This window comes from Odocoileus virginianus, chromosome 23 (assembly GCF_023699985.2).
Source record: "Odocoileus virginianus isolate 20LAN1187 ecotype Illinois chromosome 23, Ovbor_1.2, whole genome shotgun sequence".
In the NCBI taxonomy this organism is placed as follows: Eukaryota; Metazoa; Chordata; class Mammalia; order Artiodactyla; family Cervidae; genus Odocoileus; species Odocoileus virginianus.
The window spans coordinates 4,910,038-4,927,662 of record NC_069696.1 but is presented as its reverse complement, the minus strand read 5'-3'; the positions used below and the strand labels follow the sequence as shown (position 1 = coordinate 4,927,662).

Genomic DNA, 17,625 nt, shown 5'->3' with positions numbered 1-17,625 from the left:
AAGAAGCATGACAATATGAATACTAATAAGCAGCCTATGTTGTTGAAACATCTTTACTGAATTCAAGCATCTTGACTCTTATAAACAATATGCTTGGCCAGCTAATGTGGTAGAGTTATTCTCTGGGGTAAAATGTCACATTCTCCAAATGCAATATAACAGATGACAACTCAGACTCTAAATTTTAAAATAAAGGATGTGGCATTGGCGTCTGGGCCATTGGAATGGTGCCTCCTTAATAAGATACATGTTTTGTAGACTTTTTCCTTTTTCTATACGATTCAAATAGAAATTTTATATCATGGATACTATTTATTTCTTATTGAGTGTTCATTATATAGCTCATTGATAATATGCTATGAACTGCACAGAATCAAAATTTCTCTCCCAATACCCAAGGCTCTCACCCTCTAAAAATTCCCTAGCAGATTAACATACCACTGTCCTTTCCATTTTAAAAGTACACTCTTGATATTGATTTCTTACATGTGTATGTGCCTAAAAAGGGCAATTCAAGGTCAAGAGAATAAAAGGTTTTGATCACACATTGTACATATGATGATGTTAACTCGGTGATGTCAGTATCTTTTGTGGGTTTATTAGTTTTTGGGTTTTTCTCTCGCTTTTGGAAGAGGACAGAGATAGTATCAGTCTATCTAAATTTTGGTAAATTTGCAATAGACACCACAGGGGAGAACAACTTCTTGAGAATAATTTGGGGGATGGGCACAAAAAGTAAAGGTGATAAACCATAATTCATCTAACTTTTGGGGAATAAGAAAAAGTCTTGTTCCCTCAGTACAAGTGATAGTAAAGACAATATCAGTAGGTAAACTTACATGGCTAAGCTTTACAGGGAGCATTCAAGTGTCTAAATTAAAATTTTAAGAATACCCTGCATTTCAGAGGAATGGAATTTAGACTGAAAAAAAAAAGACAAACAGCAAAAAATTTTATTTTAGTAGCCATCTATTCTTAATACTGGAGTAGGAAATAGCAACCCACTCCAGTATTCTTCCTTAGAGAATCCTGTGGACGGAGGAACCTGGTGGGCTGCCGTCTATGGTGTTGCACAGAGTCAGACATGACTGAAGCGACTTAGCATGCATGCATGTATTCTTAATATAACTGCTTCTTTGAAAAACAAGATACTTTCTGACAACGAAGCCACATCCATTCATTGGAGAAAAACGGAAAGGTACAGAACAGTATGAAGATGAAAAAAATAACAAACAGTTCCTTTCTAATCAGAGTCAATGACTTGTGATCTGAAGGTCAGCTATTCTAATACTACTAAGGCTTATTTCAGAGAAAATGAGGCTTGGTGGGGACGGATAATTGACCTCAGCAGCTTTGCTAACTGAAGGCTCTCTACAGAAAAGAGCACTTGCTGGTAGGACACCTTCCTACTTCAGCCCCCTTAAGCCCACAGGAGTAACACATAAAACAGAAAAGGGAACGTACACAGGCCACAGAGAAAACAGGAACCAAAATGCTCTTCCCCCCAAATTACTCCCCTTGTTCTGTGAGTGGCTTTTCCTCAGTTATAAAGCAAAAACTGAAAAATGTGCACACGAAACCCTTCAAGGCGATTAGTGACCTCCCACTGCATGACCAACAGGCCACCTGACCTGCATAATGAGGAGGCAGTAACAGAAATCCAACTTTAAGTCATTAGTCTGGTCACTCCATCCCCGGGGCTTTAACAACCCGAACAGCTGAACCTGCCCTTTGACCTGTGAATGCTAACAGAATCAATATGTCTCAACAAGTTCAGCTGTGGCAACTCAGCTTCAAGAAATGGTAAGACCACCTCCTCTGTCCCCTCCCTCTTCTAGCAGATTTCATAAGCAAAAGGCAAAAATCCACGGCAAGTGAGGCTCAAAATCCTCCGGTGATTCCTGAACCTTTGAGGATGACCCATGAGCCCTCTCTCACTAGTGACTGAGAGAAATAACTGCAGTGTTGGAATGACGGTGACTAGTAATTTAAGGGTCCTAGATAAGCCTGTGGGTTTAACAGAAACACAAGACAGAAACGGAGTAAGAATGAAGGCATGTTAGAAGGGTTTATTTTTCCCTCTTCCTCCAACTGGGTATTTCAAATGGCCTGATTACATCATCATGTTTCATAAATTCCATAATCCAGAAAACCTCTGGAGAGCGAGCCAATGAAGCAACGATGAGATTGGTGGCTCTGGATGGACCTCTGTCAAGGATGTGCAGGCAGAGTCTAAATCTACCCCAATGTTAAGGTAAATCTGAAGTCCTGGTTCTCTCACAAAGGCCCCCTGGACTCGAATTTAACCAATTAACCATCCAGAGTGAAATCCTTCGCTCTTCATTTCACTTGGTGAGCAGGTCCCCTTCAGGGCTTGCTTCCCCCGGCCTCCCTTGACGGAAGTCTTGTGGAAGCAAGGCGGACACACCACCTGCGAAAGCTCAGTGAGTCTGGCTGTCGGCGGGCCTGGGAGGGTGAGCCTGGCTGGAAAGCCTGATCTTCCAAACTCTGGTTCCCGAGCACCGTCTGTCCTCTCCAGCTGCCGTTACTGAGATACCCAGAACTACCTTTAATGCAAATGTCACATTTTCCAGCCATTATAACGAATCTCTCATTCAATGTTAACTGAATCTGAGGCCCACAGACTGCCAACACTGATATGATTTGACTTCCTCTTGTTCCCCAGAACCAATACACAAGTTTGGTTGGATCCTCCTTTTGAATAGTTTTTAATGAGCCCACTGCTGTGTACCTGGCATGCTCACTACTGTGGTCCCACCTGCCTTTTATCACCAGCCTGCGAGATTCTTAAAATGCCTGCTTTGACTTCACCCCCTTCTCACTGTCCAGCCTCATCAGGTTTTTTTACTCCACATCAAACACCTGGGCCTAATACCGGACCAGCGACAATTTTCAACCCACTTTTTCATGAGTGTCCTCCAAGGACCGTGTGTTTCCACGTGGGGTCATGCTCCACCTGAAAGGCCTGGGCTCTCTCCTGGGCTGCTGATTTCTCTCTGTTCTGCACTCCTCTCCAGGGCATTCATGGTTCTGTTCTGCACTCCTCTCCAGGGCATTCATGGTTCAGGTGAATGGGCAGTTGCACTGTGGGTGTCCTTCAACCCATCTCCACATACAGGGTCTTTAAAGTTTCCTTTTAACGTTTCTACAAGTTTATTGGTCTCTAAATTTATTTGGCTTGCTAATTTTTTGTAGTTTTTTTAAAAGTCTGTCCTTTTAGGGCTTCCCTGGAGGCTCAGCAGGTAAAGTGTCTGCTTGCAATGTGGGAGACCCAGGTTCGATCCCCAGGTCAGGAAGATCCCCTGGAGAAGGGAATGGCAAAGCACTCCAGTACCCTTACCTGGAAAATTCCAAGGACAGGGGAGCCTGGCAAGCTACAGTCCATGGAATCGCAAAGAGTAGCACACGACTGAGCAACTTCACTTCTTTTAACTGTGAGATTTCAGTACAATGAGTGAGATGAAACAAAAATGGTAAGTGCCAATAAATCGTATGGGCTGTTAAGTACTGAAGTAGGTAATACCCCAGACAGAGAAAACTGCCTTGGGCTGAAGACATGGCAATTCAGTGGGCCTATTTTGGCAGAGATAATAATAAAGACAGAGAAACTGACATCCATAGAAGCAGTCACGTGAGGACACACTACATGACTGGATGAGTGGGTTTCTACAAGGAAGGACAGACTGAGGGGGATGCTGAAAAGGTAGCTTTGAACTGGAGCACAGATGGTCTAGGATAGCAGGAAGGAGTAAACACAGGCTGTGAAATTCTTGAGGGTTCTAACCAGAACCCGGCAGACAGAGGGTACTCAAAATGTTGAAGAAATGATCTGATTTGGAATATAATACAGAAGCATCAAGAGTTCCAGAAAAGTACAGTGAAGTCTAGAGAGACAGACTCAGAGGCAAGGAGAGAGGAGATGCTTCTGGAAGCAGAAGGGTCAGGAGGCTGTTGCTAGAGATGCGTCAACTCTCATGTTACAGATGTGCAGAACTCTCACGTTACAAACATGGTTTAAAGGACAAGGAACAGAATGCTGGCTGACTCTGGATTCCTGAACCAACAGGAGGACTGCGACGAATCACTACTCTATTCAAAGAATATGGGAAATAGAATCGGTACTGCATTTCTGTTTTGCCACTGGAAAGAAACTTGCAAACATCACTGAACATAGACTGTCTTAGGACACTTGGGTCCAGCAGCACGTGCTGGGGTCCCGGCTCCTGTGACCTGCTCCCAGCTAGTGGCCAGACCTCTGCCCACACAGCTGTGCTGCGTGTCCCAGGTCTCCACCTCCTGAAACAAGGGGAAGAGACTGATCTCTGCTGAGAGACGCACTGGTGAGAGAAGGGGGAAGAGACATCATTCTGGAGTGGATGGACTTCATCCAGTATTTCAGAAGTCTCTGAGAAGAATCAAAATTAACACAAAGGCAGAAACTGCTGGTAGGTGGAGCTCAGAAAGATCCCCTGGAGGAGGGCATGGCAACCCACTCCAGTACTCTTGCCTGGAGAATCCCCATGGACAGAGGAGCCTGGGGGCCGCAGTGCACGGGGCAGCAAAGAGTCGGACGCGACTGAGCGACTGAACACGGCACACAGCCTCAGTACAGGGGGCTAACTGAATACTATTCTGTGCAGGAAAGTGGAGTTCAGGTTTCTTCTCACTTCTTTTTTTCTGAAAAATAAACATTTTGATATATCCAACCCACCACAGATTATGACAATTTTGGAGAACCCGACTTTTATTGCGATACTGATACTTCGGTTATAGAGCTTTCGGCCTGCTTCTGAAAAGGGCAAGAACTTGATGACTGGATCTCCAATTTGTGTGTGTGTGTGTGTGTGTGTGTGTGTGTGTGTGTGTGGGCACAAAACCCAGAAGCCTGTACCTTTACCAATTGTTTAAATATAAAAACTGTAATCTAATGTACAAAGAGGTAGAAAGCAGATCAGTAAGCGCCTGGGACTGCGGGTGGGGGCTGCTGACGGACATGGGGACCTTCGGAAGTGGAGTCCAGCTCGACTACGGTGGCAACTACACAGTGTACACATTTGTCAAAACTCACCATACTGTACACACGGGCACCATAAATACGGCATAAACTACATTCCATGATTAAGTCTTCCTGCTCCAAAATAAATGTCCCTGATTCCAGCTCTCCTGAGACCACTGAAAGTTTAGTATTACCAGTATCTAAAGATGATCCTTCTTATCCTGTATTTCATTAAAATACAGCAAACATTATCCATTTGCTTCCTTCATAAAATATACCTGTACTTAAACTTCAAGTGAAAGATAAGTTCTTCAAAGAATTCATTTTAGGAAGTTATTAATACATAAAAACATTTATTTAATAATGCTGCCAAATTTTTCTTTAAAACTGGCTGCAAAATCTATTACATTATTCAAGTATTTGGAATTATGGCAAACGTTCTTTTTATTAAACTGAATTTAAGTTCTGACCTCAGATCTGGGCACTGAAGTTAGACAACAAATCAAGACGGTATGTTTTTAGGACCACAGTGAGGTCTAAGAATATGTTTATTTTCAGAGGCACCTAGTAAACTGGCTCTGGAAGCAACCCTCGAGAAAAGAATTACAAATATATTTTTAGCAACGACAGCACTAAGGGAATAAGTGTGAAACTGTCCAGACGACTGTTCTGAGGCTCAGCTGGATCCTCGGTTCCAACATTCTTTTTTTAAAAAGCTTATTTATTTATTTTTGGCTGTGCTGGGTCTTCGTTCCTGCACGTGGGCTGTTCTCTAGCTGCAGACAGTGGGGACTATTCTAGCTTCGGTGCGTAGGCTGCTCATTGCGGCGGCTCCTCTTGCTGCAGAACATGGGCTCCAGGGAACCCGGGCGTCAGCAGCTGCGCCTCCTGGGATCTATAGCGCAGGCTCAGTAACTGTGCAGATGGGGCTTAGTAGCCCCATGGCACGCGGGAATCTCAGGTCTCTGACCAGGGATCAAACCCATGTCCCCTGTATCGGCAGGTGGATTCTTAATTAAAGACCAGACCACCAGGAAAGCTCACAACATTCTTACTTAAAAAAAAAAAAAAAAATGCTCACCACACATCAGGATAACTCAAATCTCCTCTAAACAATACTGTACCTAGAGATTCCCTTCTCTGGGTAGGACATCCATATTTTTGCTTCTGATATTCTAAGTTTCCTTACTTTTGAATTTTACTTAAAGGAGCTTGTTCCTCGTGTGTAGTTCAGCATGGTCCCCCGGCCCCCGCCCCACGGCTGCTGGGGTGTCACACTGCTGTGAGCCACTGTGGATCATGTGGATGAAAGTAAAACTGCAGGAATGGCAGGGCAACGAGAGGATGATTCTGAACCCCTAATGACTTTACAGAATTACTATCCCAGTCTGGACTCTCACATGGAGATGAGACAAAATTCTCCGTTAATTTTGTTAGAGCAGATGAACATATGTCCTAACTACTTTAATTAAATGTTTCAAATCCACTTAGCATTTTGTACACATGAGGGATAATCTATGAAAAACCTGCAAATAGCAGAACACACATATAACAGGCATCTAAATATGAGAAAAGATATGAAGAGACAAGAATTAGCCTCAGAATACAGCCCTAAGGGGAAAAAAAAAAGGCTAGAGGAGGAGGGAATACCTTAAGATATAATATCTGCTGATTTAATAGGTCATTTTGCTTACTGATTAGGATGTGATCACATGGACTGCAGCCCACCTGTCGATGGGATTCTCCAAGCAAGAATACTGGAGTGGGTTGCCATTCCCTTCTCCAGAGGGATCTTTCCAACCCAGGGATCGAACCCTTGTCTCCGGCACTGCAGGTGGATTCTTTACTGTCTGAGCCACCAGGTAAGCCCCTTTTGATAACATTAAGCTGGGAATTTATGGTGAAATATTACACCACGAAGGAAGACAGTATATTCAGGTGAGAGTCCCAGGCTTGGTTCTCTACAGATTTTGCTTGTTAGTGAGCTTTCTCTCAGGTTCAGTGTAGACGCGATTCCCGAATTCCACCTAATGTTCACCTGTTTCCAGAGAGAATGCATAAAAATGAAGAACGTGTTTTACCTGATCTAAAATGAATTGTTCATACCACAACTATGGATGCTTGTCTTAAAAGAAAAACAAGCCTCCACTGACTGACTTTCCCTTAAAGCTGCTGTGCCTTCCTTCTCCCCATCCTGGGGAGACTTTCAATATAGTACTGGAGTCCTGATTTCAAGACGGCAGAAATAAGACCTGTCAGCCCCCCATCGCTCCTCTGGAAAACTGTCTCAGAACACCGGGACAACAAAATGCAGAGACAAACCCTACCTTTGATGATACAAGGTTTACGACATACCAAAGTACAGCACATACAGAGAAAACAGACATGCAAATTCTCAGCACCTGAAAGTCGACCCAAAGTGCCTGCTGAGAAGGAAGCAGATTTACCTGTAGAACCCAAGAAGACCTCAAAGATGCTCAAGTCCACAGCAGTGGAAAGGTGTGTGAGCCAAAGAAGTATACTGGGCTTGCTTTACAAACAGTGGTTCTCAAACATAACAGAAATGACTATGAACAGAAGGCTGTTCTCTGCTCCTGACCCATGGGATCTGAATCTCAGAGGATGGCTTTCTATACTTTTGAGTATCTTTCAAGAAGGTACTTGAGACACACTACTTTACAGAAAGAACTGACTTAAAAGACCAACAGTAGACCCACACTCTTGCCAAGACCGCATTTTTAATATTTGTATTTGCTTTTCCAAATTCACTAAGTACATCAAACCCTTCCAATTCCATTGTAAAAACAATCAGCTATTTTACTCTAAAATTCTGACGACACTGCAGATCCTCATAAAATGGACCATCACTGGACTTAAAAATATTGTGGACTCCTGTGGTGTGGCTCCAGTCAACAGACAGTTTGGAAGGCAAGCATCTTATAACGTATTTACAGGCAAATTTCCTCCTTGCCATTTTCATGGCAAGGGCCATCACAAGACAGGTGAACTTGAGGATCTTCTCCTTTCTAAATCTCTGCCTTTAAAAATAGCTGGCAAGCCCAGGGATTTTTTTGTTGGGGATTTACTCAAATCCTACCAAAATCCCCAGTGAATTATGTCTTAAACCCAATGATTTGTGTTGGAAATCTGGGGTTGGGGGGTAAAAACAGCTTAGCATGAGCCTCAAGAGATGAAGTAGCGGGCTCACAGTAACATCTGGGGATGATGTGTACAAAAAGATTTATATGGCCTTTTCCTTCATTTTGTCTTTACTGTTTTATAATAGTATGTCCTTTAGGCCTGCTGCATGTTTGATGATATAATGCGAACAGAACATTCCAGAACACGAACCTCCCTTATAAAGATACAGTCCCTTCAAAATAATGGTCTGCTGGTTATCGTTACATTCTTACTTTGGGCTGGATCATTTACTGTGTCTTCTTTTCTTAGGAAGTTTCTGCTTCCAAAGGAAAATAAAGTCTTCTTACATTGTGCCTCAGAACTCAAACACCAGAACCCTTCCGTTTATTTAGATGTCTGTTTTAAGAATCACTGAATGCTTTAAGCAATTAATCCCTGCACTTTGTCACTGTCCCCCTGTTTACTTAACCTTTTCCAGTTGGAGATGGATAACATGTCCATGCCAGCTGTCTACACGGTGCTACCGTGGGGCTGCCTGCCTTGCCTTTAGCTCACACGGCACTCCAATCTGTCTGCTGGGACACTGGCTAGAAGAATGCCAGTGTACGTGGCACTCACTCTCCATCTCAGGCACAACTGAGAGCTAAGTGTGCCTCAGTTTCATAAAGCAGTAGACATTACACAGAACATCTCATGTCTGGATTTGTGGTACACTGTCTGGAAAAAAAAAAAAGAGTAGGAAGAGTTCCAATGAGTAAACATCCCAGATACTCTTCAAGCTGCCTATGAAGCCTTGAAAGCTCTAGGGACACATTTGCGTGACTGCTAGGGTGCTGGAGATGCTGGGGCTTCAGAGATGCTGAACATCACCAAGGCGTTTGTTGACCAAAACAGATGAAGACAAACTCGGCAATTTGTTCCCTTCCTGTATTAATGATTCAACAATTCCATCACTCATCTGCTATCAACTGGTTGGTGAAAATCATAAGACCAACTCTTCTACATGGGTTTGGAATGAAACATCTGGTGGGGAAATTCTATAGGAAAAGAAAAGGCAAATGGCTTGCTTGCATTTGTTAGATGAATCGTTACTCCCATCAGCTAGAATCTCGTCTTCTCTGCATCCTCCCTCACGTTCCAGCCACTTGTCAAGTGCAAGACATAAATTAGGAAGTGGGTCCCTACACCCATCCTTCTGTTGTGTGTGTATATATACATGTACATATATACACATATATGTAAGGTGTATATGGTGATGGAAGGCACTGAAGGAGGGGGAGATGTAGAATCTTCTGATAAAATTTTTAAAAAAATTTTGATGTTTTCCTGCATTAGCAACGGTACTGTTTATAATGTTGGAAATACGTTTGAAACTAATAAAGCAACAACTATCGCTGTACTTCTCAAAGATACAGGAAAAGGATAATTGGAAATATTCTTTCAAAAGAAGTTTTAGAATTTACTGTAAAGCGTAAGTGAAGTCGCTCAGTTGTGTCCGACTCTTTGTGACCCCATGGACTGTAGCCTACCAGGCTCCAACTGGAGTGGGTTGCCATTTTCTTCTCCAAGGGATCTTCCTGATCCAGGGATTGAACCCAAGTCTCCCGCACTGTAGTCAGACGCTTTACCGTCTGAGCCACCAGGGAAGCCCCCATGGAAACTAAAAGTTTTTAAACTTTGCTTATTTTAACAAGAGAAGTAAAGATTTTATTTTCTTAAAGTTTTTTTTTTTTTTTTTTTGATGTGGACCATTTTAAAAGTCTTTATTGAATTTGTTACAATATTGTTTCTGGGTGTTTTTTCTTTCTTTCTTTCTTTTTTTTTTTTTACAGTCCAGGTCTTTATTTTTACACCCTTCAGGCCATGAATTCATAGGGAACGGGTTCCAACAGTTCGGGTTCCTTTCCATTGGTCCTCACAAAGTGTGCTTCTCTGAGTGGAGCAGGCTGGCGCTTCAGCTGAACCCAAGTCCCTTTCTCTTTGGCTTCCTTCTTTTTCTGATAATTTTCCTTCATACGTGTTAGGAAGCTATCTCGGCTCTTAGAGTGCTTAATATGCTCAATATGCACATTAATTCTCTTGGCAAGAATCTTGCCCTTGTTTGTTTACAATGATGCCAACAGCATGCTGGGTAACATTGTAGACTCTCCCAGTTTTGCCATGGTAACATTTGTGGGGCATTCCTTTCTGAACAGTACCCATTCCCTTGATATCTACAATGTCACCCTTCTTGTAGATTTGCATGTATGCGGCCAAAGGAACAACTCCACGTTTTCTAAAAGGCCTAGAGAACATGTAGCGGGTGCCCCTCCTCTTTCCCTTTGTGTTGGTCACTTTGGCGAACTACTGGAAGATGGCGCTTCTGGGTGTTTTTTCATGTTTTTGTTTTTTTTGGCTGTGAGTCACGTGGGATCTTAGCCCCCTGACCAGGGATCAAACCCACACCCCCTACTTTGAAAGGCAAAGTCTTAAGCACCGGATCTCCAGGGAAGTACCTAGAGTAGTAAAGATGCTAAAACTATAGAAGATGGTAGCAATGAGTGCTCATATTCTGACACGGCCCCTGGATCTCTTTCTCTTCAACTTAGTATTACCCATACACATCAAGCGCAATTCTAACAGAACCTCTTTATCAGAGGTGGGGAATTAAATGAAGCTCATAAAGCTAGGTAGGACTTTAAGCATACTGCAACACTGGCAATCACAAACTTAGATGCAAAGGAGGATGACTGATCATGGCTTAGCAGTTCAATGAAGAATTTTCTAAGCAAAAATTTCTTGAAAAGCCTACGAGCAAATATTCAAGTCGGGTCTACTTTATAGAAAACAAAATATTAGTAACAACTACTTTTCAGAGCTGTTTTTTAGGTTTGTAAGCAACGAATCAAAGACTGTTGATCGACAGACTGAAACAGCACACGAAAAGCCCAGGGACACGTTCCAAGGATGCTGAACTTCACCAGGTCTGGAATGAACATCCCCATCAAACAGGAAGAGATCTCCTGGACATGATATGAGCTGTGGCTGGCTCTGCCTCATTTCACTTTATGGATTTATGGCCCCTCCCCAGTTAAAGACCCATCCCAGGAACCACGTGTGGCTCATGTATTTGTCATTCCTACTATGGCATGGCATGAATAAATTATGGGCTTGGGTCTGCGTGGCCAGCCTGTGATTCACAGAGCTGAAGCACTAACCCCCAGGACTGTGTGCTTTATGACAGTAAACCTCGGAACAAGACACAATTTCCTGACTCAAAAAGCAGCCTTTAAATCAGGACACCTGGACAGCCCTGGAATCACTTTAAAAAATGCAGTAGGTCTCAACTCATCTTGGTTCCTCAGGGCTGGCCTATACTTGCCCCAGGCCAGCTCCTTTTAACACTGTTCAAAATCGATCATTTCTGAGTGAATCACTGTGGTAAGAGAACTACAAAATAAACCAAAATGTATCCAGGCCTCTGATCTCCTCTGTCCTCTGTTTTTTCCTGACTTAATTATCCATTCAAGAAAACCATATTTAGAAAGATGGTAATGATAACCCTATATGCAAAACAGAAAAAGAGACACAGATGTACAGAACAGACTTTTGGACTCTGTGGGAGAAGGCGAGGGTGGGATGTTTTGAGAGAACAGCATCGAAACAGGTATATTATCTATAGTGAAACAGATCACCAGCCCAGGTTGGATGCATGAGACAAGTGCTCCGGCCTGGTGCACTGGGAAGACCCAGAGGAATTGGGTGGAGAGGGAGGTGGGAGGGGGGATCGGGATGGGGAATACATGTAAATCCATGGCTGATTCATGTCAATGTATGACAAAACCCACCACAATACTGTAAAGTAATTAGCCTCCAACTAATAAAAATAAATGGAAAAAAAAAAAAAGAAAACCATATTCCCCAAGTCAAATTTGGCTTCCCAGGTGGTACAGTGGTGAAGAATCCATCTGCCAATACAGGAGATGCAAGAGACAGGGGTTTGATCCCTGGGTCAGGAGGATCCTCTGGAGGAGGGTTCAGCAACCCACTCCAGAATTCTTGCCTGGAAAATTCCACAGACACAGCAGCCTGGTGGGATACATTCCATGGGTTGCAAAGAGATGAACACAACAGCACACATGCACTTCGAGTCAAATCTCTCTCAAGCCTTTTTGCAGCTTTTAAAACTCAAACCAAGAAGGCCACCTTTTGTTGCTTAAGATAAAAAAGCAAGGGACTGTGAGCCTGGCTTCCATCTAGGTAAGGCAATGAGCTGGAGTGACGCTGGGGATGAACCTGCCAGGGCGTCACTTGCTTGGAGACCTGCACTGCTATCAAGGTGACCCATGCAGACAGTACAGATACTTCAAACTGAGACTGGTCACAGTACCAGCCTCTCGTCTAGGAAACAGGAGATAATAACCAGTTGTAAAGGTTACGTGTTGGTGGAAAAGGGCTTTTGACATTAAGCTCTAAGTATAATCACCAAGCTAGCTTTGTTGTTCTGAACTCTTTGCAAACAATGCTTAAAGCCACTAAGGAAACAACTCTTCTCAACAGTCACGTGGGGCAGACACTGTGGCCAGAGCTCCTGAAGCCACAAGCATGCCTCAGAGGACTGCAGCCCAGGGCGCACCTGAGCGGCACCTTCATGAGAGGACCTGGGCCAGAAGCTCACAACCGAATGGTTCCTGAACACCGGACCATCAGAAACTGAGATGATAACTGTTTTAAGCCACTACATTTGGGATAATTGGTTGACGAATACAGAGGATAAAGGCCAAATTCCATAGGATAGTACAGAAGGCCCTTCGTGAGCCTGAACACTGCCTGTCTTCCTCCCATGATCCATTATAATTTATGCTCCAACATTACTGAAGCACTTGTAATTCTCCATGTCTTGTCAGCAGCTTTTCACAACCCTTTCCTGATATCGTAGCTGCCGAGAAGTCGCCCTGATCATCAACTCCCATCTCCCTTGTGTCTCATATAACTTGAGCACGGCTGCAACTCTGTGTTACCTTCACCCCCGGCAACACCCAGGGCCAGCTGCAGAGCGCAACTGGAGCTGGAGGCGGCATGTGAACCAAGCACATAGCATCTTTGTGTACGTGCTCCCGGTTTGAACTTGATCATTCTTCTATGTATTTGTTTATGTACCTCTCCTTAGCACCTAAAATAGGTGTTCAATAAACACTTGAATGAACAGACTTGTGTTAAAATTTCAACATAACCATAGTATACAAACACTTAAAATATACAACTGTAAAGAACAAGAACTGTAGAACCAGCAATATTAGCAATTAAAAACTTTCATCTCCTATTTTAAATTCTAACTCTAGACACAAACTTTTCATTCACAGGAAAAAGAACAGATTGTAGAGAAGCAGTCAGTGTATACTAGGCAATTCATATCCCAAACAGAAAAGGATTTTGTGGTCAATGGAAAAAAAATATGTAAACTTTAGGTCCCTTTTCACGTTGTGAAGCACGTGTGTTTTGCTGTGTGTGCTTAGTCACTCAGTCGTGTCCGACTCTGTGTGACCCCACGGACTGTTGCCTGCCAGGCTCCTCTATCCATGGGATTCTCCAGGCAAGAATACTGGAGAGGGTTGCCATGCACTTGTCCAGGGGATCTTCCCAACCCAGGGATTATGCCCAGATCTCCCACATTGCAGGCGGATTCTTTACCACCTGAGGCACCAGGTAAGCGCTGTGAAGCACATGCAAAGTGATAATATTTGCAGAGAGAACTAGCGAGAGGCTGAGGCTGCTTGTGGCCCAGCCCTGAAGCCTGTCTGGGACACGGCAGTGAGCTGGGGCTATACGGTGCACGGACCCGGTCTTCTCTCAGATCATCTTTGTAATTAAACACAGCAAATTTACCTAAAAGTGGCAGATTTCAGAATCGCCCCCTAACCCCTGCCAATACCGGGAAGAAATAATGAAAACATTGCAAAAGCCTGCAGAACATTCACCAGTGGGAACCAAACAACACAAAGGTCACAACCTTGGAGGAAAAAAGATTGAAAAGGTACATTAACAGTTCAAGAGAAGAAAGTCAGGAGGAACACTTATCTCTGGAAACCTCAGTGGAAGCAAGAGAAACTACCAGGATAAGCTATTTTCCAGGGAACACTAACGTGAGTGTGTGCTCAGCTGCGTCTGACTCTTAATGACCCCATGGACTGTAGCCCACTGGGCACCTCTGTCCATGGGATTTCCCTGACAAGAATACCAGGCAGGGTTGCCATGCCATCCGCCAGGGCATCTTCCTGACCCAGGGATCAAATCCATCTTTCCTGAATCTTGGCAGGAGGATTCTTTACCACTGAGCGGTCTGGGACACACAGGGAGCACTAAAGAATTTAGCAAATGATCTGAACCCTACTCACTTTTAGCAGGATGAATGTATGTCCTTTATCAAAATTCCAGAAAAAAAAAACAAGCCCAGGCCTTCTGACAAAGACTCTGCACTGCCCCAGTGGAGGCACTGTCCCTTCTCCACACACCCTAAGACCCAGAAGAGCAGACCGAAGGAGGCTTCCAGCCCTCACACCACTCTCAGGAGGAGGCAACGAGGTTTCAGACAAGGTAGGTAGCAAAGCTATCAGGCAGCAGTCATTCCACTCCATATCAGGAGCATCAGACCCGGGAATTTCATAATTACCTAGATTTTCAAGTACAATGGCAGGATAAACATTATGGAGTGTGCAAAAACAAAAAAATGAAAAAGAAAAATTCAATATCTATAAGTCTTAGCTGAAAAAGCCAATTAAAGATAAACATTTAATAAACAAAACAAGACAAAAACCCCCAAAGAATTCAGGAAAGTAAAGAGAAAATTCAGGAAAGAGCAGGTGTTAAAGCACAGAATTTAGATGCAAAACCGACACTGAGTAAAAGTTGGAAATTACAGCTATAAATGAAATAAAAATATTGTAAACCTCCGTGAAGCTGAAATTAAAATGTAACTTTAAAAACTGGTGAGAAACGGTAACTCCCTCGTTTTTGAGAGCATGATTACATGCCGCTGAAAAACATGACTTAATCTCTTAGTCTTTTCTTATCCTTGGGAAGATGTCTTAGGAATTCTTCTCCTGGAAAGAAACAGTCAGTTGAAACTCCATTTGTTCATTCTATTACAATCAAGTAAAACTTTTATCTAAAATGGCATGTTCTTATGAACCCATTAATTTCTCTCCGCTTTTTCTATCTGTATATATGCTTAGGAATGACTGGTTTGAAATCTCCCTGCTGTCCAAGGGACTCTTCTCATGAGTCTTCTCCAATCTAGCACCTCAATTCGAAGCATCAGTTCTTTGGTGCTCAGCCTTCTTTATGGCCCATGTCTCATATCCATACATGACTACTGGAAAATCATAGCTTTGGCTGGATGGACCTTTGTCAACAAAGTGATGTCTCTGCTTTTTAATATGTTGTCTAGGTTTGTCATAGCTTTACTGAAATCAACCCTGAATGTTCACTGGAAAGACTGATGCTAAAGCTCCAAATCTTTGGTCACCTGAGGTGAAGAGCTGACTCACTGAAAAAGATGCTGATGCTGGGAAAGATTGAGGGCAAAAGGAGAAGACAGTAGCAGAGGATGAGATGGCTGGATGGCATCACTGACTTAAAGGACGTAAGTTTTGGCAAACTCCAGGAGATCGTGAAGGACAGGAAAGTCTGGTGTGCTGCAGTCCATGGGGCTGCAAACAGTCAGACATGACTTAGTGACTGAACAACAGTATGTTTAGAAATACGATAGGAATCAATATCTACTACAAGTGATTACTTCCCAAACAGCTGAGTTTGGGGCTATTTTTTACTTTCTTACTTCTACTTTTGCTATTGCAAAAAATGTTTTAAAATAGAAGGATAAAAATAAATACGTAATTAAAAACCTGACTTAAGACATAGTATGACAAGAAAAAGCAAGTGTTTGGACTTCAACTCTGCCATATACTTGCTCTGTGGTCTGAGACAATAACTTCTCTAACCTCATTTTTCTTATCTATGAAGTGGTAAAAAAACAAAAAAAAAAGAAATGGTAACACAAATGTCTAAACTTCCCAAAGTAGTCAAGATTTTGACAGTTTAAAATATAGCACCTCTATTACAGCTGTGAATCTGGCACGTGGAAGGCACTTAACAAGTGTTAGATTTCCTAGAAAGCTCAGGCTATGATAACAGAAGAAGAAAGAAGAAACCCACTTATACTCTTGGTCTTGTATTTCTCTTCAATTATACTTTTTAACCTTTAGTCAAGAGCCAAATGGATATGAGTTTTATCTCCGAAGATTAGTGTGGCTGAGGGTTGTTAGTTTTATTACATGATGATGAAAATGTACTAGAATGAGTTTTCAATGCAAACAACATAAACCTCCATGTGGTTCCAGTCTTTCCTTTCCTCCCTCTTGAGAAATCTGTATCTTCTTGACTCAATGCAAAGAGAATATCACATTTAAAGTATTAAAAATATATTTTCTCCACAGAGAGTTTGACAGGATCTACTGGATTCTGAGTAAAGGTCATGATTAGCAAACAGAAACCACCACCACAAAACTGATCACGTTATCTTAAAAAAAAAAAAAGGCCTTATCCAAACTGGACAATCTCCCCACCCTGAGGTCCACAAAACAACTAACATGTCAGAGGTTTTATTTATAAGCAAAGATGAAAATATTTGAACATATGAAATCTGTAATTTAGAAAAGAAGTCTCAAACAGCTCATTTCATCACATAGCCTGGAAGTGCTAGGAGATGGAGGCGCATGGACAGAACCAGAGCTGTGTGGAAGGAAAGGAAAGGTGCTGAGACCCAAGTCAGGTGGGTGAGGATGGAGAAGATTCCTGACACCCATGTGCAGAGGGGAGAAAGAGCAGTTAAGTGACTGAGAGATGGGTCAGTATCAGTGATGTGACTTCCTTTAAAAAATGACTCAATACCAAGTCAGTTGTACTGAGATGGATGAACCTAGAGTCTGCCATGCAGAGTGAAGTCAGTCAGAAAGAGAAAAGCAAAGATGACAAGATGGTTGGATGGCGTCGACTCAACAGACATGAGTTTGAGCAAGCTCCGGAAGATGGTGAAGGATGAGAAAGCCTGGCGTGCTGCAGTCCAGGGGGTCGTGAAGAGTTGGACATGACTGAGCAACAACCAACAACACATATATATGGAATCTAGAAAAATGGTACTGACGAACCTATCTGCAGGGCAGGAATAGACACACAGATGTAGAGAATGGACTTGTGGACCCAGTGGGGGAAGGAAAGGGTGGGATGAATTGAGAGGGTAGCGCTGACATACACTCATTAAGTGAAAGTTGCTCAGTCACATCCGACTCTCTGCGACCCCATGGACTGTAGTCTCTGTTCAATGGAATTCTTCAGGCAAGAATACTGGAGTAGGTGGCCGTTCCCTTCTCCAGGGGACCTTCCCATATGTACACCACCACATGTAAAACAGACAGATAGTGGGAAGCTGT

The 17,625-nt window shown here is 42.9% G+C and overlaps 1 protein-coding gene, 1 long non-coding RNA gene and 1 pseudogene across 18 annotated transcripts in view; 1 reads left to right on the top strand and 2 right to left on the bottom strand.

Moving 5' to 3' along the window:
* ERC1 (ELKS/RAB6-interacting/CAST family member 1) overlaps positions 1 to 17,625 on the bottom strand; it is a 265,228-nt gene that overhangs the window by 68,106 nt on the left and 179,497 nt on the right. The window lies entirely within an intron of this gene.
* Positions 1,693 to 11,615, top strand: LOC139030552 (uncharacterized). 3 transcript variants are annotated; one of them, XR_011482897.1, is made up of 4 exons: positions 1,693 to 1,803; positions 2,149 to 2,254; positions 3,229 to 6,879; positions 11,014 to 11,615. It is a non-coding gene; the product is annotated as an uncharacterized lncRNA (long non-coding RNA). The 3 variants fall into 3 exon arrangements; XR_011482898.1 differs by having other exon boundaries at positions 2,149 to 4,466; positions 6,719 to 6,879; XR_011482896.1 differs by having other exon boundaries at positions 2,149 to 6,879.
* LOC139030655 (large ribosomal subunit protein eL21-like) lies at positions 7,739 to 10,762 on the bottom strand (annotated as a pseudogene).